Raw genomic sequence first — 7500 nt, 5'->3', positions numbered from 1 at the left:
GATCGGAGCCCGGGGATCGTCATCGAGCTGAACGTGTGCTGAACTCGAAGGTGTCATACGTTCGGTACTTGGATCGGTCGGATCATGAAGACGTACGACTACATCAACTGCGTTGTGCTAACGCTTCCGCTTACGGTCTATGAGGGTACGTGGACAACACTCTCCCCTCTCGTTGCTATGCCATCACCATGATCTTGCGTGTGCGTAGGAAATTTTTTGAAATTACTACGTTCCCCATCAGTGGTATCAGAGCCAGGTTTTATGCGTAGATGTTATATGCACGAGTAGAACACAAGTGAGTTGTGGGCGATATAAGTCATACTGCTTACCAGCATGTCATACTTTGGTTCGGCGGCATTGTGAGATGAAGCGGCCCGGACCGACATTACGCGTACGCTTACGCGAGACTGGTTTCACCATTACGAGCACTCGTGCTTAAAGGTGGCTGGCGGGTGTCTGTCTCTCTCACTTTAGTTGAACCGAGTGTGGCTACGCCCGGTCCTTGCGAAGGTTAAAACAACACTAACTTGACGAACTATCGTTGTGGTTTTGATGCGTAGGTAAGAACGGTTCTTGCTCAGCCCGTAGCAGCCACGTATAATTTGCAACAACAAAGTAGAGGATGTCTAACTTGGTTTTGCAGGGCATGTTGTGATGTGATATGGTCAAGATGTGATGCTATATTTTATTGTATGAGATGATCATGTTTTGTAACCGAAGTTATCGGCAACTGGCAGGAGCCATATAGTTGTCGCTTTATTGTATGAAATGCAAACGCTCTGTAATTGCTTTACTTTATCACTAAGCGGTAGCGATAGTCGTAGAAGCAATAGATGGCGTAAACGATAACGATGCTACGATGAAGATCAAGGTGTCGAGCCGGTGACGATGGTGATCACGACGGTGCTTCAGAGATGGAGATCACAAGCACAAGATGATGATGGCCATATCATATCACTTATATTGATTGCATGTGATGTTTATCCTTTATGCATCTTATCTTGCTTTGATTGACGGTAGCATTTTAAGATGATCTCTCACTTAAATTATCAAGAAGTGTTCTCCCTGAGTATGCACCGTTGCCAAAGTTCGTCGTGCCTAGACACCACGTGATGATCGGGTGTGATAAGCTCTACGTCCATCTACAACGGGTGCAAGCCAGTTTTTGCACATGCAGAACACTCAGGTTAAACTTGACGAGCCTAGCATATGCAGATATGGCCTCAGAACACGGAGACCGAAAGGTCGAGTGTGAATCATATAGTAGATATGATCAACATAATGATGTTCACCATTGAAAACTACTCCATCTCACGTGATGATCGGTTATGGTTTAGTTGATTTGGATCACGTGATCACTTAGATGACTAGAGAGATGTCTGTCTAAGTGGGAGTTCTTAAGTAATATGATTAATTGAACTTCAATTTATCATGAACTTAGTACCTGATAGTATTTTGCTTGTCTATGTTTGATTGTAGATAGATGGCTCGTGTTGTTGTTCCGTTGAATTTTAATGCGTTCCTTGAGAAAGCAAAGTTGAAAGATGATGGTAGCAATTACACGGACTGGGTCCGTAACTTGAGGATTATCCTCATTGCTGCACAGAAGAATTACGTCTTGGAAGCACCGCTGGGTGCCAGGCCTGCTGCTGATGCAACTGACGACGTTAAGAACGTCTGGCAGAGCAAAGCTGATGACTACTCCATAGTTCAGTGTGCCATGCTTTACGGCTTAGAACCGGGTCTTCAACGACGTTTTGAACGTCATGGAGCATATGAGATGTTCCAGGAGTTGAAGTTAATATTTCAAGCAAATGCCCGGATTGAGAGATATGAAGTCTCCAATAAGTTCTATAGCTGCAAGATGGAAGAGAATAGTTCTATCAGTGAACACATACTCAACATGTCTGGGTATAATAATCACTTGATTCAACTGGGAGTTAATCTTCCTGATGATAGTGTCATTGACAGAATTCTCCAATCACTGCCACCAAGCTACAAGAGCTTCGTGATGAACTATAATATGCAAGGGATGAACAAGACAATTCCCGAGCTCTTCGCAATGCTAAAAGCTGCGGAAGTAGAAATCAAGAAGGAGCATCAAGTGTTGATGGTTAACAAGACCACTAGTTTCAAGAAAAAGGGCAAAGGGAAGAAGAAGGGGAACTTCAAGAAGAACAGCAAGCAAGTTGTTGCTCAAGAGAAGAAACCCAAGTCTGGACCTAAGCCTGAAACTGAGTGCTTCTACTGCAAGCAGACTGGACACTGGAAGCAGAACTGCCCCAAGTATTTGGCGGATAAGAAGGATGGCAAGGTGAACAAAGGTATATGTGATATACATGTTATTGATGTGTACCTTACTAGAGCTCGCAGTAGCACCTGGGTATTTGATACTGGTTATGTTGCTAACATTTGCAACTCAAAACAGGGACTACAGAATAAGCGAGCACTGGCCAAGGATGAGGTGACGATGCGCGTGGGAAATGGTTCCAAAGTTGATGTGATCGCAGTCGGCACGCTACCTCTACATCTACCTTCGGGATTAGTTTTAGACCTGAATAATTGTTATTTGGTGCCAGCGTTGAGCATGAACATTATATCTGGATCTTGTTTGATGCGAGACGGCTATTCATTTAAATCAGAGAATAATGGTTGTTCTATTTATATGAGTAATATCTTTTATGGTCATGCACCCTTGAAGAGTGGTCTATTTTGTTGAATCTCGATAGTAGTAATACACATATTCATAATGTCGAAGCCAAAAGATGCAGAGTTAATAATGATAGTGCAACTTATTTGCGGCACTGCCGTGTAGGTCATATCGGTGTAAAACCCATGAAGAAACTCCATACTGATGGACTTTTGGAATCACTTGATTATGAATTACTTGGTACTTGCGAACCATGCCTCATGGGCAAGATGACTAAAACACCGTTCTCCGGTACAATGGAGAGAGCAACAGATTTATTGGAAATCATACATACAGATGTATGTGGTCTGATGAATGTTGAAGCTCGTGGCAGATATTGTTATTTTCTCACCTTCACAGATGATTTAAGCAGATATGGGTATATCTACTTAATGAAACACAAGTCTGAAACATTTGAAAAGTTCAAAGAATTTCAGAGTGAAGTAGAAAATCATCGTAACAAGAAAATAAAATTCCTACGATCTGATCGTGGAGGAGAATATTTGAGTTACGAGTTTGGTTTACATTTGAAACAATGCGGAATAGTTTCGCAACTCACGCCACCCGGAACACCACAACGAAATGGTATGTCTGAACGTCGTAATTGTACTTTACTAGATATGGTGCGATCTATGATGTCTCTTACTGATTTACCGCTATCGTTCTGGGGTTATGCTTTAGAGATGGCCGCATTCACGTTAAATAGGGCACCATCAAAATCCGTTGAGACGACGCCTTATGAACTGTGGTTTGGCAAGAAACCAAAGTTGTCATTTTTTAAAGTTTGGGGCTGCGATGCTTATGTGAAGAAACTTCAACCAGATAAGCTCGAACCTAAATCGGAGAAATGTGTCTTCATAGGATACCCAAAAGAGACAGTTGGGTATACCTTCTATCACAGATCCAAAGGCAAGACATTCGTTGCTAAAAATGGATCCTTTCTAGAGAAGGAGTTTCTCTCGAAAGAAGTGAGTGGGAGGAAAGTAGAACTTGATGAGGTAACTATACCTGCTCCCTTATTGGAAAGTAGTTCATCACAGAAACCGGTTCCTGTGACACCTACACCAATTAGTGAGGAAGCTAATGATATTGATCATGAAACTTCAGATCAAGTTTCTACTGAACTTCGAAGGTCTACCAGAGTAAGATCCGCACCAGAGTGGTACGGTAATCCTATTCTGGAAGTCATGTTACTTGACCATGACGAACCTACGAACTATGAGGAAGCGATGATGAGCCCAGATTCCGCAAAATGGCTAGAAGCCATGAAATCTGAGATGGGATCCATGTATAAAAACAAAGTATGGACTTTAGTTTACTTGCCCGATGATCGGCAAGCCATTGAGAATAAATGGATCTTTAAGAAGAAGACTGACGCTGATGGTAATGTAACTGTCTATAAAGCTCGACTTGTTGCAAAAGGTTTTCGACAAGTTCAAGGGGTTGACTATGATGAGACTTTCTGACCTGTAGCGATGCTTAAGTCTGTCTGAATCATGTTAGCTATTGCTGCATTTCATGATTATGAAATTTGGCAAATGGATGTTAAAACTGCATTCTTGAATGGATTTCTGGAAGAAGAGTTGTATATGATGCAGCCAGAAGGTTTTGTTGATCCAAAAAGTGCTAACAAAGTGTGCAAACTCCAGCGATCCATTTATGGACTGGTGCAAGCATCTCGCAGTTGGAATAAACGCTTTGATAGTGTGATCAAAGCATATGGTTTTATACAGACTTTTGGAGAAGCCTGTATTTACAAGAAAGTGAGTGGGAGCTCTGTAGCATTTCTAATATTATATGTAGATGACATATTATTAATTGGAAATGATATAGAATTTCTGGATAGCATAAAAGGATATTTGAATAAAAGTTTTTCAATGAAAGACCTCGGTGAAGCTGCTTACATATTGGGCATCAAGATTTATAGAGATAGATCAAGATGCTTAATAGGACTTTCACAAAGTACATACCTTGATAAAATTTTGAAAAAGTTCAAAATGGATCAGGCAAAGAAAGGGTTCTTGCCCGTGTTACAAGGTGTGAAGTTGAGTCAAAATCAATGCCCGACCACTGCAGAAGATAGAGAGAAAATGAAAGATGTTCCCTATGCTTCAGCCATAGGCTCTATCATGTATGCAATGCTGTGTACCAGACCTGATGTATGCTTAGCAATAAGCTTGGCAGGAAGGTACCAAAGTAATCCAGGAGTGGATCACTTGACAGCGGTCAAGAACATCCTGAAATACCTGAAAAGGACTAAGGATATGTTTCTCGTATATGGAGGTGACAAAGAGCTAGTCGTAAATGGTTACGTTGATGCAAGCTTTGACACTGATCCGGACGATTCTAAATCGCAAACCGGATACATATTTTTATTAAACGGTGGAGCTGTAAGTTGGTGCAGTTCTAAACAAAGCGTCGTGGCAGGATCTACATGTGAAGCGGAGTACATATCTGCTTCGGAAGCAGCAAATGAAGGAGTCTGGATGAAGGAGTTCATTACCGATCTAGGTGTCATACCTAGTGCATCGGGACCAATGAAGATCTTCTGTGACAATACTGGTGCAATTGCCTTGGCAAAGGAATCCAGATTTCACAAGAGGACCAAGCACATCAAGAGACGCTTCAATTCCATCCGGGACCAAGTCCAAGTGGGAGACATAGAGATTTGCAAGATACATACGGATCTGGATATTGCAGACCCGTTGACTAAGCCTCTCTCACGAGCAAAACATGATCAGCACCAAGACTCCATGGGTGTTAGAATCATTACTATGTAATCTAGATTATTGACTCTAGTGCAAGTGGGAGACTGAAGGAAATATGCCCTAGAGGCAATAATAAAGTTATTATTTATTTCCTCATACCATGATAAATGTTTATTATTCATGCTAGAGTTGTATTAAACGGAAACATGATACATGTGTGAATACATAGACAAACATATAGTCACTAGTATGCCTCTACTTGAATAGCTCATTAATCAAAGATGGTTATGTTTCCTAACCATAGACATGTGTTGTCATTTGATTAACGGGATCACATCATTAGGAGAATGATGTGATTGACATGACCCATTCCGTTAGCCTAGCACTTGATCGTTTAGTATATTGCTATTGCTTTCTTCATGACTTATACATGTTCCTGTAACTATGAGATTATGCAACTCCCGTTTACCGGAGGAACACTTTGGGTGCTACCAAACATCACAACGTAACTGGGTGATTATAAAGGAGTACTACAGGTGTCTCCGAAGGTACATGTTGGGTTGGCATATTTCGAGAATAGATTTTGTCACTTCGATTGTCGGAGAGGTATCTCTGGGCCCTCTCGGTAATGCATCACTATAAGCCTTGCAAGCAATGTAGCTAATGAGTTAGTTACGAGATGATGTATTACGTAACGAGTAAAGAGACTTGCCGGTAATGAGATTGAACTAGGTATTAGATACCAACGATCGAATCTCGGGCAAGTAACATACCGATGACAAAGGGAACAACGTATGTTGTTATGCGATTTGACCGATAAAGATCTTCGTAGAATATGTAGGAACCAATATGGGCATCCAGGTTCCGCTATTGGTTATTGACCGAGAATAGTTCTAGGTCATGTCTACATAGTTCTCGAACCCGTAGGGTCCGCACGCTTAAAGTTACGATGACAGTTTTATTATGAGTTTATAAGTTTTGATGTACCGAAGTTTGTTCGGAGTCCCGGATGTGATCACGGACATGACGAGGAGTCTCGAAATGGTCGAGACATAAGGATTGATATATTGGACGACTATATTCGGACACCGGAAGTGTTCCGAGTGATTTCGGAGAAAACCGGAGTGCCGGAGGGTTACCAGAACCCCCCCCCCCCCGGAGAGTTAATGGGCCACATGGGCCTTGGTGGGAAGAGAGAGGGGCGGCCAGGGAGGGCCGCGCGCCCCCTCTCCCTCTGGTCCGAATTGGACTAGGAGGGGGGGCGCCCCCCTCTTTCCTTCCCCCCTCTCCCCCTTCCTTTCCCCTCCTAGTAGGAGTAGGAAAGGAGGAGTCCTACTCCTACTAGGAGGAGGACTCCTCCTCCTAGCGCGCCCACAAGGGCCGGCCGACCTCCTTCCTCCCTCCATTATATACGGGGGCAGGGGGGCACCCATAGACACACAAGTTGATCTACGGATCGTTCCTTAGCCGTGTGCGGTGCCCCCCTCCACCATATTCCACCTCGGTCATATCATCGCGGAGTTTAGGTGAAGCCCTGCGCCGGTAGAACATCATCATCGTCACCACGGCGTCGTGCTGACGGAACTCATCCCCGAAGCTTTGCTGGATCGGAGCCCGGGGATCGTCATCGAGCTGAACGTGTGTTGAACTCGGAGGTGCCGTACGTTCGGTACTTGGATCGGTCGGATCATGAAGACGTATGACTACATCAACCGCGTTGTGCTAACGCTTTCGCTTACGGTCTACGAGGGTACGTGGACAACACTCTCCCCTCTCGTTGCTATGCCATCACCATGATCTTGCGTGTGCGTAGTAAAATTTTTGAAATTACTACGTTCCCCATCATTTAGTACCGGTTGGAGCCACCAACCGGTACTAAAGGCCCTCGTTTCCCGCCGCTTGGGCTGGCCAAAATTGGCCTTTAGTATCGGTTGAAGCCACCAACCTGTACTAAAGGCCCATCCTATATATACTACACTTATGAAAAATCAGTTATCGTCGCCACTAATTCGTTCCACTTCTCACACGCGCGAGTCTCGATCTCGACGACGCCGACGCCGCCGCCCCGCCGTGCCGTCGCCCTCGCCGCCCCCGCCGCCCGTC

This window comes from Triticum dicoccoides, chromosome 1B, assembly GCF_002162155.2.
Source record: "Triticum dicoccoides isolate Atlit2015 ecotype Zavitan chromosome 1B, WEW_v2.0, whole genome shotgun sequence".
Classification (NCBI taxonomy): Eukaryota; Viridiplantae; Streptophyta; class Magnoliopsida; order Poales; family Poaceae; genus Triticum; species Triticum dicoccoides.
Note: the sequence above shows the minus strand (reverse complement) of the source record.